This window comes from Amblyomma americanum, chromosome 1, assembly GCF_052857255.1.
Source record: "Amblyomma americanum isolate KBUSLIRL-KWMA chromosome 1, ASM5285725v1, whole genome shotgun sequence".
NCBI lineage: Eukaryota > Metazoa > Arthropoda > Arachnida > Ixodida > Ixodidae > Amblyomma > Amblyomma americanum.
In genome coordinates, this window is record NC_135497.1 from 123,942,627 (window position 1) to 123,961,453 (window position 18,827).

Sequence of the window (18,827 nt, forward strand, 5' to 3'; positions counted from 1 at the left end):
GGCCGTGTTGTAATCGCAACGCAAAAATGCAAAGTGGTTGTTTGTGCAGCATTCAGTTCGACACGTGCCGAGTTCAGCAGCAACTAAGCAGCAGAGATAGGGGTGCGTACTGTCAGAGTAAAGAATCCATCACCATGGTTTACCACAAAAGAATTTAGTAGATCAGTTTGAACTTTCTGTACGATGCGAATATGTGAACGTCCGGATTAGAACGGTGTGCAGTACGCTCTTATCTAATTAAGGAGTATCGTCACAAGTAATTCGTCAGTCTTACATTAGAGTTAGCAGTGCCGCCGTAAAAGCCTCATGAAACCATCACACATGCATAATACAATAAGCAGGCGTTGCGTTAATTCCACAAATACGCAGGCATATTGATAATTCGGCACGACGCATTAAGAAGTAACGATCAATCCATGGCTCCGCATCTCCATCATGTCTCAGACTTTTCGCTTTCCTCTGGCGCTTCAGAGGCTACGCGGTTAAGCGAGCTGCAACCCTACTAGTAAAAGTGCTGTAGAGAATGGCAGACGTCGGAACAAGGAGTCAGTGAGGTGCAAGACTGCAACTAAAGCTCTGAAGTTGAACGCCCTGTCAATCGCAAATAATAATTATAATAAGTCTTTCTGTCATATTCGCCCGCAACCCACCGCGGTGGCTCAGTGGCTGTGGCGTTCGGCTGCAGACCCCAAGGTCGCGGGTTCGATCGTGACCGCGAAGGCCGCATTTCGATGGAGGCAAAATACAGAAACGCCAATGTGCTGTGCGATGTCAGTGCACGTCAAAGAATCTTCGGTTGTCTATAAAAAAAATCCGGTGCCCTCCACTACGGAATCCTTCGCGGCTCATATGTCGCTTCGGGACGTTAAACCCCACAATTTACAATTTCCATGCGCCCACAAACAAGGCATATAAGCGGCAACTCATCCGAGTGATATTTTTTTATTTATTCAGTACTGCCAGCCACCTTTTGGTGGCCAAGGCAGGCGTGGGGATACAATTGCACGGTGCTTTGTCAACAACGACAAAAGGGGGAAAAATGCCTGCAGGCAGGCAGCAAAATTTCTGTGAACAACTCAAATAATGGACGAGTAACAAACACTCTACATTAAAATTAAAAACAAAGCGCGACAAGGGCAACACTCCAGAACCGAACCAAACACCCTAACTTGACCGGCTGGGGTTGATTGCAGATAAAAATGTTTCGGCTGAAGATAAGGTGACCACTTCGCGAGGTAACGCATTCCAGTCGGCTATCGTTCTTGGGAAGAACGACAGCTTGTATGCAGTGGTTCCGCATTTGGGCACTACAAATATATTATCGCGTTTGTGCCGAGTTTGTCGTGTTCTGTTGTACTGCATATATAATTGTCAAAGTCTATTCTGGTGTGATTATTGAAGGTGTCGAATAAGTTTTAAGCGATGCATTTTGCGACGAGATTCCAAGGTGGGTAAACCGGAACGGCTAAGAAGATCAGATATCGATACCCGTCTTCCGTAGGCGTTGAAAATGAAACGTAGTGCTCTTTTTGGACACGCTCTATACATTTGGCATCCATTTTCGTATGCGGGTCCCATACTACGTCAGCATATTCGAGTAATGGACGCACTAGGGAAGTATACGCCACAAGCTTTGTTTTAGTGGAAGAATGTTTTAGCTGGTATTTTAAAAGCCATAGTCTTTTAGATGCTACTGAGGTTATGTTATTAATGTGCGGGCTCCAACTTAGATTCGAACTGATCGTTACGCCAAGGTACTTAGATTCATCTACCCGTTCAAGAGAGACGCTGTTAATTTTTGTAAGAGTGCATCAACGAAACTTTTTTCCTGGTTATGGTCATTTGTTTGCACTTACTAACATTTAACGACATTTTCCGGTTTTTGCACCAATTACTAACAGCACCTAAATAGTTATCTATAATTAGCTGGTCGCATTCGGAGAGAATTGTGTAATAAATTACACAGTCGTCTGCAAAAAACGAGCTTGCACAGGGGAATCGAACTTGGGGTCATTTAAATATATAAGAAAAAGAAGTGGCCAGAGGACTGAGCCCTGCGGCACTCTTGAGAGCACTGGAGTGATCGACGAACTTGAACCAGAGATCTGCACGTACTGCTGCCGGTGGGATAAGTATGAATCAAGCCATTGCAGAATTTGTTTATTTTCTAAGGTGTGCTTAAGTTTAAGTAAAAGTTTACAGTGGAGTACTCAGTCGAACGCTTTTTCAAAATCCAGAAAAATGGCACCAATTTCCCTGCTGCATCAAGAGCTGAGAAGAAATCGTTGGTAGTATGCAATAACTGTGTCGTAGTCGATAACCCACGGCGAAAACCATGTTGGGACTCAGCTAAAAAGTTGTTTTCCCCCAAGAACGTTGTGATGTGCTTAGAAATGAAGTGTTCCATTACTTTACCTGCAGTGCACAGCAAGCTTATTGGCCTGTAATTTGTGACGCTGAGCCTGTTACCAGATTTCGGGACTGGGACAACTTTAGCCAGTTTCCAATCACTGGCGACCTCACCTCTATGCAGACTAGCATTGAAAATAATAAAGAGGTATTTCGCGCACCATTCCGCGTACCTGTAAAGAAACGTATTCGGAATGTAATCTGGCCCAGATGATTTCTTTATATTCAGGTGAAGAAGAACGGAGAAAATGCCTGCTTCACTTATAGTAAGATCGGGTACATGAAGATTGCTTGATCTGAAATCAGTTGTCCGGTCATCACCTACCAGAAACACAGAAGAGAAATAGTCATTAAACGGTGTAGCTATTTTTTGGTTATCGCTGACGTCCACACCATTTATTGTCAGTTTGTTTACTGCGTCTTTTTTTTTCTGTTAGGTGAGCCCAGAGTTTTCGCGGGTCATTAATCAGAAATTTGTGCAGTTTAACATTGAAGTATTGAAACTTTGATACTTTTATTTTGTTTCTGAAGTCTCTGAGAACTGATGCAAGAGTACTGCGTCCGACTTTTGACATATTGTGGGAAAGGCGTTTTATACGGCGCTTTAAATGAAGTATTTGACGTGTAATCCAAGTACTGGCTGTGGATTTTTTTTTTAATCCTCAGCGGGACGTACCGATGTATACACCTGGGAACCGTATTTTTAAAATCCATCCACAAGTCATTCGGATTCATGTCGCTGTCAATGTGCGCAGCAGAAAATTTATCGTAGTCTTGTTAAGGAAGATCTAGAATACTTTCATCCTCGGCGTTATTAAAGTCATAAAATTGTTTCGTTGTTCTGCGTGTAATTGGACGTGCCATTTTGGTTATGAAGAGCGCTAGATCGTGGTCGGATATACCAGGCATAATATATACCGTAAACCTGAGCCGTCCAATAACATCAGATACAAACACAAGATCCAAAAGTAGACTCGTGGTCGCAGTGACCCGCGAAGGTTCAACCACGACCTGCTTCAAACTAAATGAAAAAGCAATATCAAGTAGCAAATCAGAATGCCGGCATGAAGACGAGACGCTCAACGATTCCCAGTTTATCTTTGGCAAGTTAAAATCACCGCACAAAATGACATGCGCGTATCGCTTTTTGTGTTCATGCAGAAAACCATACAGTGTCTCAAGTGTACTCAAATCTGAATTTGAATTTGGTGGCCTGTAAACGGCGCCAACGAGAATGCTGTGTTTGGAAGTGCGAAGCAGAAGCCAGACCATTTCTGCACTACTGTCATGTGGTAGAAGTGTATAATCCGTTCCTATTATCACAATGGCTACGCCGTCCCCTCTGGAGTTGCGGTCGTGGCGGACAATTTCGTGCGAAGCAGGTATCACGTCTTTATCGGGGATGTTATCATGCAGCCAGGTATCAGTTAGCACTGCAACTTCTGGCTCGTACGTAAAAAGACTTTCTAGTTCCTCAGTTTTATTCAGAATGCTGCAGCATTAATATTCGAAACACGAAATTCCTGTTTAACTGCATCAGTGCGGCTTTGTTTTCGATTTACACGACCACCTTTCCTTCTGTAGTTGTATTGAGGCTGTCATCTTGAACAAAGTGGAACTAATTTATCTTGTGCTTCATCCCACCGGAACAGCTTACCACTTATTTTTATTTTATCGAACGACAGCATGGCTGTCTCTCTTGGTTCTGTTTTCAGCAGTAGCAATCCATGGGTTTTTCCGGATTGATTGTACCCGCTGTGAGAAGTCATCCGATAAACTATATTCTGTGTCTTTCAGCTTCCTGCAATTCGTGAGAATGCTAGCCTTGTGTCTGCCGTCCGCAAGCTTAAAAATGACAGGAGGGCACTTGTCTCCAGCCGGGCGACCGATTCTATGAATACGCTATATAGCCACATTTGGAACCTTCAGTGTGTCGGCCAGAATGGTTTCACAAACGATCTTCTCAAGGCTCTGATGGTTTTCTTCTGTATCTTCTTTTATGCCATACACAATCAGGTTGTTTCTTCAACTCCTATTCTCAAAATCATCTACCTTCAAAGCAAGTTTCTCGACAGTTGACTAAAGTTAATCTACTTTACATGTGTATCAGTCACGGTGGCCGAAATCTCATCAATCTTGTGATCAATTGAAGACAGCTTATTACACGTATCGGTCAGCTTGCTGTTAGTGTCTTTCAATGTTTGTTTGAGTTTACGAACGTCCTCAATTAAAGTTAAAAGCATCTCCGCAGTAGATGGTCCCAGATTCATCTCTACATCACCGCAAGAAGGCAGCAGGTTCCCAAAGCAATGGTAAGTCATAGTAAGCACATCACTGAAAGACCGTGGGCATGGAAGAAGCAAAAGGCAAACATTGTTACTGCGATAGACGTACGCAAGGCGATCGTCTCTCATCTGGACGAAAAATAGGAAAGGATTCGTGAGCGATACTGTCGCTATTGCTCCGCCGCACCCACTGGCCGGGACCAGTAGTATTGGCAGTAGTAAGTGGTTGAAAGGGGAAAAAGAAAGGAAAGTGCACGGGCCTGTGACTGATGTTATGGCACCACCACCACTGCCGGCGTGCAGATAGAGAGAAGGTAGAGGAGTATAGGTAGAGTTTCAGAGGAAAGAGGAAAAGGGGAGTACAAAGACGCGGGAGACGCAGTCGTATCAGTCAGCTGCCTTAGGCTAGCAATAGCCGTCCAGGCCCGTCTCCTCCAGGAAGGCGAGAAGAGACCGGAGCGCCTTGGAAGCGTTGGGGCCGGTGGGGAAGAGGAGGGCACTGGCCGAGTCGGATGGAAGGCTCAGGTCCCTGTAGCAGGCAGCCAGCTTTGCCTGGTGGATGGCAAAGGCGGGGCAATCGAGGAGGATGTGATCGGTGGTCTCCTCCGTATGGCCGCAGCGGGAGCAGTCTGCAGTGAGGGCCAAACAATTGCGATGGAGCCTTGCCCCGGTTCAAGAACATCCGATGCGGAGCCGGAGGAGGAGGGACCTCTGCCGTCTGTTGATCCCCTTGTCTGGCAGGCGTTGAGGGGATGTCCCTTGGGCAACCCTGCGGTCGGGGTGCTCCATTAGCAGCTGCCGCTCCCTGATGGTTCTGGCAACATCCAGGGGCACCACAGCAGTAGTGCAGGGTGTACGGCTTCCGTGGGCAGCCATGGGAACAGATGCTGTTCAGTCTGGCGGCCAGCTTGCGTACGACGGGCAGCCGGCCCCGTGGCTCTTGCAGAAGCTGGAGGGCCACCCTGGAGTCGCTCAGAATGGCCGCAGACTGCAGTGCGGGGTGGGACTCCAGGATGTCGGCAGCCAGGTGGAGGGCCGCCAGCTCTGCTGTGGTCGAGCTCGCCACGAACGGAAGCCTGGCCTGCCGGCTTTCTCACAACGAAGGTGCCGTGCAGGCAGCTGCGGTAGACGGGCAGGCACCCATGAGGACCAACCCGTCCGTATATAGCTGCGCGCAGGAGGCCAAGTCCTCCTCCAGGGTCGCTGCTACTTCCTGCCGGAGGCCAACTGCAGGGGTGAGGCGCTTCGGCTTGGCGCCACGTGGTGGCATGAGCACCCGGAACAGATGGCCCAGGTCCGGCCGTGGAGAGGGAGGAAGGTGCTCTGGCTGCCCACCCACCAGCTGCACGAGGTCCTGGGCAACCTTCCCCATTCGCGAATGAGGATGGCCGAGGAGGCGCTCCAGGAGGGGACGTCCGTCCGGGGCGAGGTGCAGGCGCTCAACATGGCGGAGTGCCGTCCGCTGGGCCTGCAGCACCATGGGCCACACGCCGGCCTCTACAAGTGTGGCCGGGACCTGGGAGCCACGGGGAAGTCCCAGGCACAGATGGACTGCAGCCCTCTGGGAGTGCTCGATAGTCAGCTGCTGGTGTATGGTCATCTGGACCAGCGGGAGGGCATACAGGAACTGAGCCCCTGCCATGGCCTGGAAGAACCGGAGCCCCATTTATGGGGTGATGCCGTTTCCTCCAGCCAGGAGACTCCGGATGGCACCACGGACCTTGGTTGCCTGTCGGCAGAATACCTTGAAAGCTAGACGCCAGGTGAGGTGGCGGTCAGTCAGGAGGCCCAGGTAGCGGCAGGAATGCCGCCATGGGAGCTCCCGTCCTGCGACGCTGAAGCAGGTCTTCCCCGGGCGTGCTCCTGGCCGGATGTTGAGCAGCATGGCCTCGGACTTGATGGGGGAAAGCTGCAGGCCAACCCGTTTCAGGTAGGAGCTGACCCTGGTGATGGGCCCCTGTACGTTCCTGATGACCTGAACCCTCTGGCGCCGTGGTCCGCGACACCAAAGGGCAATGTCGTCCGCGTAGATAGCAATGCGGACGGGAAGTTTTAGGCCATCTGGAAGGCAGCTGGGCAGCTGGGCCATCACCAAGTTTAAGAGCATGGGGCTCAGCACGCTGCCCTGGGGAACCCCTCTGGTGAGGACCTGGGGGGCACTGGTAGCGCCTCCAACCCGAACACAGCTCGTGCGATCCTGCAAGAAACCCCGGATGTACCCCCGGAAGTTGCCGGTGACGCCAAGGCAGTCCACGGCCTCGAGGATCGCCTCATGGGAGACATTGTCGAATGCCCCTTTCACATCCAGGAGTGTGAGGCAGATGACGTGGCGGAAGTGACGTGCATTCTCGAGGCTGGACACGATATCTGCTATGGCGTCAGCAGTGCAGCGGTGCCTCCGGAACCCAGACTGCTGCTCGGGCAGGAAGCCCGTGGCCCCAGCGATCCACTCCAGCCTCTCCAAGGCCATGGACTCCATGGGCTTCCCCGGGGCCGAGGTCAGAGACACCGGCCTGTATGACAGCAGGTGGCTTGCCCGCCTTGAGGACCGGGACCACCAGGGCTGTGCGCCAGTCCTCAGGCAGGCAGCCTGTGGATCAGACCTCGTTGTACGTCTGGAGCAGGCTCGTCTGCATGGCGTAGTCCATGTTCCGCAGCATCTGATAAGTGACGCCGTCTGGTCCAGGGGCACTGCGGCGCTTGGAGTGTAGCAGGGCAGAGGAGAGTTCCCCCCTCGTGAGGGATGTGGAGCAGGCGGCCGTGATGTCCGCCGCATGTCTGCAGTCTGGCTGGATACAGTTGCACCTTGGGCAGAGCCCTGCAGGAGGAGGCTCCCGGGGGAGGAGGGCCTCTGCCAGCTTATCAGCCAGCTGCTGGTAGGTGAGTCCCCCTGCCACTGCGATGGCCAGGTAGGGGGCCCGCTGTTCAGCCGCGAACGGAACAGGCGCCACGCCCTGGCGCTACCCCTGGCAGCCACCAGGGAAGCACAGATGCCCCCCCCACGACTCTGCGGCATCGATTGTGAGACCGGCGGAACTTCGCGTCGAGCGGGTTGTGCAAAGTCCAGTGCTCGGGTCGATCTGTGCGGAGAGCCCTCCGCTCTGACTGGAGCCGTTCTGCCCGCAGCTGGAGGAGGTGGAGGTCCGGGATGGGCTGACCAGGGGGGACCTCGCAGGAGATCGTGGCAGCCTGAGCACACCTAGCAACATAATAATAATAGTAATAATACTAATAGCCTTTATTTCCATCAACATGATGGGGGAGGTTGAGGAAAAAAAGCTGGACAGCTTGACTGGTTCCCGCCCCCCCCAATATAAAATACACAATTGCTTCCACAAAGGCAGAGCTAAGCGGACGACAGAACACAACATTTCAAAACTAAGCGCAATCATAACGATCATGAGAAATGAAAAAGAACACGTAATAAAACAAGTTATCATTAAACAAAAAACAACGTAGTATCAATAGTGAGGCCTATTTGTACATACTGAGACAATTGTGCTATTGAAGATATGTCGCATTCGCATGGCTCTAGACAAACACAAAAACTACAAATGCATATTTACACGTAGGAAGGGGTATATTTCAAGCCATTACATACAAAAGAGTACGGGAAACATTGTAAAGGCATCCAAAAAATCAATTCAGGTATAGTAGGATAAAGTTAATGATCTTCAAGAAAAAAAGATTTAATCCCATGGGCCAGCATGTCGTCCTGCAGGGAGAAGCTGCGAAGGAGGTCCCGGAACTTGTCCCAGTGGACAACTCTGCACCTTCGACAATCCACTCTCTTGCCCGGTTTAGGAGCCAGAGTGATAGGGTAGTGGTCCGAACCCCAGGTGTTCGCCGAGGGGTGCCATCCATAAACACATCGGGGCGTCCCAATGGATAGATCAATGCATGTGCGGACGCCCCCTCGACGGACAAACGTGGGGACCCCAGTGTTCAAAACATGCAGCCCAGTACTGCGAAGGGCCTCAACTAGGTGCCGGCCCCGACGATCCGCCCTGCGGGATCCCCACCGCGGGTGGGCCGCGTTGAAGTCCCCGCAGAGCAAACAGTCGCCGCCAATGAGACTGTCCAGCTGCGGCAAGGATTTGGCGTCCCAAGGGGTCTGGGGGCGTACATATACACTTGCCACAGCCGTGTCAACTCGACCCAGCCTGACCCTCACACAGACGAACTCTATGGGGCCACAACCGCATCACTCACCAAAATCTCCGCCGGGGCCAGAGTCCTGCGGACGAAGATGGCTGCCCGGGAAGGTCCGGGTGGATGGCTGTCCTCCAAGCATGGGTCAGCACGACAGGACTGCTGGCAGGAGGACCTGCTGGCATAGCCGATGTACTCAGGCAGGTGTAGTTTGTCCCGCTGCAGGTACACCTCCTGGAGGGCCAGGACATCGTACTCCTCCAGCTGGAGGCGGTCATGGAGCTCGGATAGAGGGGGTCGAAGTGCCCGGCAATTCCACTGGAGGACCCGTGGTCTGGGAACAATTTGCAGTGTGCTAGCCATGATGGGTAGGCTGATTCTGCGGGGCCTGCGCCATGCCCAGTGGTGGTTGGTGGGCTGCTGGCAGGAGCTGCGTGAGGGCTTGGAGGGTGGCCGCCAAGGTCCGCGTCAGCTGGTCCAACTGGTCACTCAGGAGGAGAGGAACAGTACCAGCCTCGGGGAGGGTAGGTCCTGGGCCATGTTGGGGGGCCGTGGGCTGGAGGGCCTGTAGATGTGGCCTGGGTGGGTCAGCCTCTGTAGTCTTGACGGTCTGGGCATTCAATTTCTGCCCCGTCCGGAGGTCCGACCGGATGGCCCTCCTTGACACTGGTTCCGCAGCGGTTGCAACCGCAGCAGCCACACGTCGTTCTTCCTGCCAACGGGGGCAGGCCGGATTGTCCGACGGGTGGCCTTCGCCGCAGTTCGTGCACCGTGGTGCTGAGGCGTCACAGGCACCAGTCCCATGGTGTCGTCCGCAGCGACGACAGCGCCTGGGGTGGGGGCAGCTGGCCGTCACGTGGTCGAGGCGGCCACAGCGACGGCACTGGATGGGGCGGGGCAGGGCTGGCCGCAGTGAAAGTCGTAGCTTGTAGACGGCCACATGGGACGGTGGCTTTGGCGTCCCAAAGCGGATCTGCAGGGTGGTGCCCTGGCCACGCCGGACTTCCAGGATGGGCACTGGTGCTTCTAGTGCTGAAGGCAGCTCGGCGTCCCCAAGGTCAGCAGGCACTCCGTGAACGAAGCCCGTGGAGGTGCCCTTGTCTGCAGCCGGTCGTGCTCGCACCTCTATCCCAACAAGGGATTGGATAGCAAGGAGAGCTGCCAGGGCCTCCTGGGTGACTGCGTCCGCAGCCGCCACGTTCCGTGAGGGGTTAACCCGCACGGAGGCGACACCTGGTATGGTGGACAGCTCCACTGCAACCTGGAACCTGCAGCGTTGCTGAAAGGTGTCGCCCTTTTCCCGAGGTCGCAACAGGACAGTCCCCACCAGGTTGTCCACCGCCTCAGGGGGAAGGGGGGGGGGGGGGGGGGTGGGACGGCGTGGCCCACGTCGGCACCCTCGTGGTTCCTTCAGGATCCAGCCCTCCTCAGTGTCCCCCTCTGCTGGGGGAGGGGGTGCCTCAGAGGTGAAACGGCTTGGGGGTGAAGTGGTCGCTCTCTTACACTACCAGGACGGTGACGTAACCGATGTCGGCAAGGAATGTCCGGCAGGTGATGATGCCCAAGTGCGCATGCTCAAGAACATGTCATTGATGTCGCATTTTTGAGGACTGGTAGGCTAAACCATGCAGTAATCCCTCTCCGCTGTCGCAGAAAGGCTGCAGCGTGCCTCGGCGGTTGAAGGTGTCGAGCAGGTGAAAAGCACGGCCTGGACGAAATCAGGAAAGGATTCGTGAACGTCATTGTCGCTATACCTCCGCCGCGCCCACTGGCCGGGATCCGTGAAGTGGTCGCTCTTTTACACTGCCAGGACGGTGACGTAACCGATGTCGGCAAGGAATGTCCGGCAGGTGGTGATGCCCAAGTGCGCATGCTCAAGAACATGTCATTCATGTCGCATTTTTGAGGACTGGTAGGCTTGACCATGCAGCAATCCTTCTCCGCTGTCGCAGAAAGGCTGCAGCGTGCCTCGGCGGTTGAAGGTGTCGAGCAGGTGAAAAGTACGGCCTGGACGAAAAACAAGGAAGGATTCGTGAGCGACATTGTCGCTGTGCCTCCGCCACGCCCACTGTCACATGACGTCGCTAAAGACAAACCTACGAGTCAGCATTTCTTACTTGGCTGCCATCTCGCAGCGCATTGCAGCGAAGCATTTGGCGTCTGCGCTCAAGTGCAAACGTTACCGTTATGCTGCAGATACATAATTTCGACACTTGCTGCACCTTCATACGTATTCCGTGTTCTCTTGAGTTCATATACTGCGAACTGATATCCCCTAGCTCAAAGTGTTTCTTGCGTCGTCTCAACCAGAACCACTGAATTGTTGCTGTTGTTGCCGTCTCAGAAACGAAGGCACATACCCACGGTGGGGGATTGGCCAGGGTTTGGTGCAGATTCAAACAGGGGAAAAAGTCATCCAGGCTTATCTCAAGCGGCAATAAGCTGTCCACTTTCCACTAATTTCCTCTTCATTTTCAACTGCAACACTTAAACTATAGTTGACTTTTTTTATTTTTGCGATGCCATGGTTCGTTTTCCCCAACTTTCGGCATAAATTCGTATGCGGTGGACGCACTCCGCAGTCACGTTACGACCTCAGATTCAGAAGCTGCGCTAAACAGGGAAGAACGGCCGATTGGGCGAGTTGGAAATGCTCCATAATATTAAATCAGCGCTAAGCAACAGGTACAAAGAACGAAGGGAACACACACAACGGCGCTGTGTGTGTTCCTTTCGTTCTTGCTCCCTGTTGCTTAGCGCTGATTTAATATTATGGACTAAATTAGGACACTGGAACACTTTTTGGGGCTAGGGGGCATTTAAACATTTAATAAATTTTACTTTTGTTTATATTTTTATATTATGCACTGTTCAAATATGTCTGTTTAATGCACATAAAAGTTACAATGAACAGAACAGCCTTATAAAGATGTACGCATGAGTAGTGATCGACTGCATTAAAGAAGTTCGCGCATAGTCTTTCAATTCTGCTAATCATGCTCATAAACAGAGGTCAGTTAATCAACCACTTGTGTTGGGTCACGATTGGTTTAGACTACTTAAAACGAAGAACTTCTACAGACAGAAATGGTGGGGGGGGGGGGGGGGGGGCACTTCTTGCGAAGAGAAAGAGTGGGTGCGAAGAGCTTTAAAGAGAAGAGAATGAGCGGGCGGGCGGCAACGGATAGCGAGCGGGAAGCCGCCGTTGCCAGTCAGAGCCGAGGGGTGCATGGAAGAGTGGAGCGGGGGTACGGAATGTCACTTATGGACTGGATGCCCACGCCCCCTGCTCGCGTGAACGCAGATGGTGACGCGTGCTCTCCTGCATTAATCGCATCGGTCGTCCGTGAATCCTTTTTAGTGTGAAATCACTTCTAGCCGCACTCCTCGGGTTTCAGCGGCGTGTTTGTGTGCAACCTTTTAGCAGCAAGTGTCACTGGGTCAGTGGACACCTCAATCGCGCTGTGAGTAGGCGGTGGCGTCCGCCTACAAATTGAGGCAGTTACGCGCGTTTCCTTTTTCTAAAAACCAACGGAAGGTTCAGACTCCGTCGATTTTGGGGAAGGAAAGACGCATAACTGGCTCCCTGGATAAGCGGGCACCCCAATCGCGCTTTGAAGGACGTGGCGATGGTGTCCACCTGCAAAAAGCCGTGTTTTCGTACAATATTTCGTGATTAACAATGCTCAACAACCAGCCATTTTTTTGCATTTAACTCGCTATTGAATCGCCAGCACAGGTATACATTCCACCGAAACTTACTGGTCTCAGTTTTGATATAAACGGGGAATTGGGACGTTTACATAACCGAGAGCACGATAAGCCTTCGTGTGCGCTAATCAGCGCTCGTCGAGCGCATGTACCGATAAATTTGTGTCCGTCACATTGCTCCTATAAGAGGTGTGATAACTAAGTAATTGGAAGTTCAGTTGCGTTGATAAGTACAGGAAACCGTAAACAAGGAGACGTGGAATAACTGCACATTACTAGCGGTTTCTTGCAGATTATTACCTCTAGTCATGCAATAAAGCGGGCTGAACGACAGTAATGTGATATGTGATCCGCAGCATGATTGCGCCTTTATCCATGACGTCTGGAGACGGGGGAAAATATTGAGTACGCTGGTGAAGGCAGGCGCTTTTTGTGGAAAGTCTGTACCCCAAGCAGCACAGGTAATCGGCACAATACTGCAACAGGATGGTTCCATCCTGGTCCTTTGTAGGACCGGCCTTTGCCAATAGGGGTTCCAATATTGGGCCAATTACCTGTGCTGCTTGGGACGCTGCGCGTAGCATTCACAACGTGCATGAAGTGCTCGCCTACGAAAAAGTTGCACAAAAACGTACTGAAAAAAAAATCTCTGCATGATTACAATACTCGATACTGCGCGTTATTACTGTGGAGATGTCGCGGCTTATTTCTGCGTTTGAATGTAGAAATTTTGTTATTTGTTTGTTTAAAAGTTGAGAAGTATTCAAGCAGGTATCATTGTTGGACCTTGTGGACGTCACGCTGCGCTTCCGCTTCGGTAGCTTACACACTGCGATGCGCTTCTGCACGGGCGGCGCGTTTACTGCTACATCTACAGAGTATCGTAATCGTGCCCTTTTCACCCCTTCTTTAATTCCAGGTGTCTTTAGTCCAGGTGCCCACCACCTGTATGACTGCTACGACGCTGTTCTTTACAACGCTTTTAATTAAACTTGTACACAAACCCGCGCAGAGCGTCCGAGAGGCGTTTCGAAGCCTTTGACGGGGCGAATGAATCAGTACCAACGTGCCCAAATCGCAGTCAGCTTGTCCACACAGCCCTTTTAAGAGCTGCGCTGTAAATCGTGCTTGCATACGCTCAGAGTTATCGCAGCCATCGCGTTCTAATGCGCTCGCCTCCTGACCGTCACGACCAACGCGAGCAGTATAGTGAGACTTTTTTAAAGCCGTGTTTTTCGCAGCACGCGGAGAAAACGGTACGAAACGGCGGACGACTGATCATGTGGGCCAGCTGCACAGCCGGCCGCTCAGTACGCCGCGTAGCGCGACGCCCGGCCCGAGCGGGTGTATGTTTGGTTCGTAATTATTCGCCGTCCGTTTTCAAGGTATCGCGGGCAAACGTCGGGGATTCCGCGGCGCGGGGCGGGTTGGCCGGTTCCGGTCGTGTTCCCCGAGGCGGATGCGCTCCGCGAGCTCCTCTTTTGTTGCGTTCCGGGCAGTTCGCGCGCCCGCGGATTGCCGGGCGATGGCTCTCACGCGCTGCTGCGCAAATAGCGGAACGCCGCACGAGTGGTGCTCCTCCGTCCGAGAGCGGCGACCATGCGTCCGGGCCGGGAGCGCCGCTCGGGCAGCGCCAGTCCAGCCCGCCGGCGCCGCCGAACGCTGGAGGGGACCCGTCCGCTCCGCCACCGGCACACGCACAGTAAGCATGGCACATGCGCTGCCCGCGACGCGCGCCGGGAAGTGGCCAGTGTCCGCCGCTGGCGTGCACCCGACAGGAGGGATTGTTTGCGCCACTCTTGCTGCCGTTAAACGCTCAGCGCCGCCACTTCTACCTAGCCCGGCTAACGCCGGGTTTCGCGGTTCCCGTTAGCTAGGCTCCAAGTGTGTGTATCCATGCGCAACAAACGAGGTTATTTTTTCTTTTTCATTGACGAAGGAGATTTATTAAGTAAGGTGCGACCAGTGCGCTTATTTCATCTTGAGAGCCGTGCTGTTTGTACAAGCGGCCTTAATGCAGGATAGCCACCGGCATATCACTGCTCTACTTACTGGCGTTAACGAAGCCTCAATCGGCGGCTTATCTGTGTGTGTGCTGCAAAGTTTAGGGCAGTTGCTATGCGATACTTTTTTCATGTTGTCAATGTCGCGTAACGATGGTGAGCTTCGAAATATTGACCTCCAAAGTCGTCCCTTCGCTCGCCTGATTACGCGATCAAAAGCGATCGTCCCACGCAAAATCGTTCCCACTCGCCTACTCCGAGCCAGCCACGCTCATAATTGTTTCCTTTTCAGTCGCCGGACTCTACAAATCATCGCCCGCTCAGCACCCAGCTGGCGTCGCCGCACTTCCGCCTCATCGGCGCTGCATGGGTCATGCGGTGCTCCTCAGTGCGTAATCAGGTGGTCTTTGGCAACGGATATATCTCGAAGCTAGCTCGCGCCTGCTTATAAATTAGCGTGAGGCGGCTTTTCGAGGTATAATTACCGTCCCACGACATTCACGATATAAGCGTATCGCGATACTGTAGGGTAATTAAAGCTTTGTTGCAGCAAGTGTTTTCCGAGTTCCTGTCCCTGTACTCTTGCGCCGTTTTATTCCATTTACGATAAAGCTTGTTGTATGTATTTTAGCTATAGGTGCATTTGTGTGAACAGTTATTCCCGAGAGAAATCGCCGCCCAGCTCAGTGACAGAAAGATAATCACGAGACAGGTCAACTTATTTTGAAGATCGTTCGTGTCAAGCGACGTAAAAACTTCCGAAGATACATAAGCTGCCGTTTTTCTGTTACCCTTTCCTGGCCACTTGTGGCCCACCATGTCTCATCTAAAAAAAGACGAGAATAATTAGTTCTTCCGTACTCGGCTCACACTGTTAGTAGAGCTCCCTGTTGGGCAAACCTTTCAGTTCGCTAGGTTGCACCGAGATGTCCCAGCGGGATTACGGCAGCGCTTGACCTCGTTCGCCGCGCAGCAGAGAGAAGGGAATCTCGTCCGTGACCTTGATATTGGACGGTTAGCTCTTTATCCTCGTGGCGGCCTGGCGCCGTCTGCGCTGGGAATTCGTGTTATCTGATGGCACAATCGATATCGTAAGCAGAAACGCGTACGAAATACCAGATTGCTTCCTAGGGCGGTCTATGGACCTCCTGCATGTTTGTAAACAAACGAGGTGGCGCTGCAGTCGCTAGCGAGCTCGTGGTAGGCAAAAGGTCGGGGAGTGGCGTCGCGGATAGGTGTTGAGCGCGGGTTTTCAAGGCTTGTAGGCGCGTTTCCAGTTTCTGCGAATCATAGCAATGGTCGATGCTTCCAACTTAGTAATTTGTTGAAGTACACGAGCTCGCGTTGGCCACGTGCGGCCTATAAAGAGAAATAGTTTGCCACTGTATTGTATATATGGTTAGTAGTAAACATGTACAAAGCGTTCCTGCCGTTTATTTATGCGCTAGGCATTGAATAAAGCAAGTTTTGACACTCTGCACTAGCCGGAATGATTTTACTTCGGGAGAATAGTGAGGGGAAGTTCTGGCCTTGTTTCGTCGGAGCAGACATGCGCTCATCGTCTGCTGACATATGTACGTGTCGCGCTGTGCGAAAAGTGGGGACAGCGTCGTGTCCCTGATCTCCTGTCTCGCTTCGCGCTGTTTTTAGCCGCATGACCACGCACCAGCCAGGCCGACTTGTCCTCTTGTTAAGCTGGTCGATTTGGTGAAAATTTTTGATTTCTAGAATTATTTCTTTCCTAGCCCTGAAGTCTAGTTTCGTGACGAAAAATTATAGCAAAATATTGAGTACATAAATTTGTACTCAATTACGCTTCTTAGAAGTGTGGTCGTCAAAAATTGTGAGGTAATTTCTTTGATCTCAGTGCCGCATTTCTTTGACCAAAGCGAAGATGCCATAAACTTTAAGGTTCGTTTTGTGACCTCTCACATTTTCTGCGACTGGATCACTCACCTTCGTAATTCGCATGAAAATCAAATGATTCCCTTTTTCGCAAACTATTCCTGAGACGTTGAGGAGCTAATAAACCTCTCGATTTATTTCCCTACACGTGCAGTACTGTGTTAGTTATTTCTTGTAAGAAACGTTTTCATGTAACTATGCATGCATAAGTACTGTCATATAGAAAAAGAACTAATCGCGTCATCGTACAGAACAGGGCTTTATGTACATGCTGGCATAAAAAAACTGCGCACTATCTACTCAATTATCTGAGACCTTGGGGGGACTTGATGACGGCGTTAATTATAATTACCCAGAACTGCACCAGGTATAGCTATAAATAAAAGGAATTACTGAAACTAGCGTAGGAATTTCATATTTGCACCAAGTTTAGCTACATATCGCGTGCAGGAATAACGAAAACACTTTTCATTGCCGCGTCCCCTCTCAATCTCGCCACGTGTCTGTTAGTAGCACGCCTGCGGCTGCTTCTTTCCAAACAAGCTTCGCGATCATGTACTACCTCATGAAACATGACACATGCATGATGCAATGAAAAAGCATATGGCGTTTAGCACACTTAAGGTACGCTATTCTAAGCACACCAACGCGACCGCGCAAGATTGACACAACTTACCAGAATTCTTTCTACTCGAATGAAATAATTACGTCGTCATATCAAGAAACAGTTTCAAGTAAATATTAAATGTCATAAAACGCGCCATTAAAACATGATGTGCTATTAACAAAAAAAAACGCATTCCTTGGGGGCGAGTGAACCTGTCGGCGCCCCGTGCACTCCGGCTCAAGGTGATAAGTACGTGTGCAGCTGCATATGTCTTTTTTTTCCTTGAGCAATTATGAGCCTACTATCCTGAAGTTCAGGTGAATGAACGCAGTAACTTGCATGCTATTAAGTGCATTGAGTGGCAGTGCCTATCGACTCCCAGACTTCGCGCTTTACTACCGTGTCCCAATGCCTGTTTGCCAGTTTCCGAATGCGGCATTTATGCGCGAGAAACCTATCGAGGCTAATTTAATATTTTTTATGCTACTACGCGGATCCAGCAGTGACGCAGCTGGTCAATACATGCTGCTTCTACAGCGCACAGGCTTGAAGCAGCAGCCGGTAGCTGCGGCAGCTGCGGTAGGCACGGGCAATCGGAACCTGTTTTGCCTACCATGCGAAAGTCGCTGCTAACATCAGCGCCACCGCATCTTCGTGACGTCGCGGGGTGAAGGAGGTCCATAAGCCAATCATGGTCAGCAACGTGCAATAGGGATACACTTTTCCGGCAGGCCATGCGATTCCGAGTCGTGCGTCTTTCTCCGGCAATATGTTGATTCGACTGTTATAATGTTTGCAGCACATATACCGTGTGCTTAAACTGACCCCTATGTGGTTTCGTTTTCAACAGAACTAGAGAACGGTGTATATCCAGGTATCCTATATATATATACATTTCTTTTTGACTACTCATAGTCTAATAGTCTATAGACTGTGTATAGACAAAACTCTGCTAGAAGTGTGTGGCCATAAATCTATAGACTGTCTATAGGATTTCTATTGCCTATAGACTGTTCTTTGGGGTTCGTCTATAGAGAGTATTTGACAGAAGTCTATGGACAGTCTATAGATTGTCTAAAGTTTTTGTAAGGGGCCTCTTTGAAGTGCACCACGCAGCGCAAGTTGCACCTGAGTCCGCGACCTCATTTCGAAAGCCAAAGCGCATTACCCACCGCAAAGCCCTGTCCTCAATTGCGCCGACGCTGTGGTCTATAGCCGAGTTTGCTTTCTAGCTTTCTCTCAGCCAGCGGACCGATAAGCGCTACGAGCTCAGGAATGTCTTGGTGCGGCGTCACGCTCTGACAATGTCATGTTGGTGCTTATCCGGTTGGTCGTCGCCAGGAAGTCTGCGGCATTTTCGAGCTCACTACGGCTGGTCGAAGAAGCAGAACTTCAGCTTGGGACTTTCCAACGCTCATAGCGTTTACGAGAATTTTAGAAAATTCGCTCGTCTTGCATAATTGCAGGTTCACATCTGCAGTGAAATTCCACGCCCTAATTCTGCCAGCAGATAACGTATTTTTAATGATAAGTGATATCTCATCTCTGTTACAATTATCCCCGTAGAGAATGTTTATTTAGCCAAATAGTACCTTGCAAAGGTAGGTTGCAAGTTGCAACTTCTAACGTTAGCGCTGGTCCTGTCGGGTTTGTTTCTCTTTTGTCCCCGTATTTCGCGCAGTTTTCTTTGTGAATCATGAACCAACTAGCCCAAACTAGAGTTCTCGTTCTAACGTTAGGGTCAAGTCTGCCGAG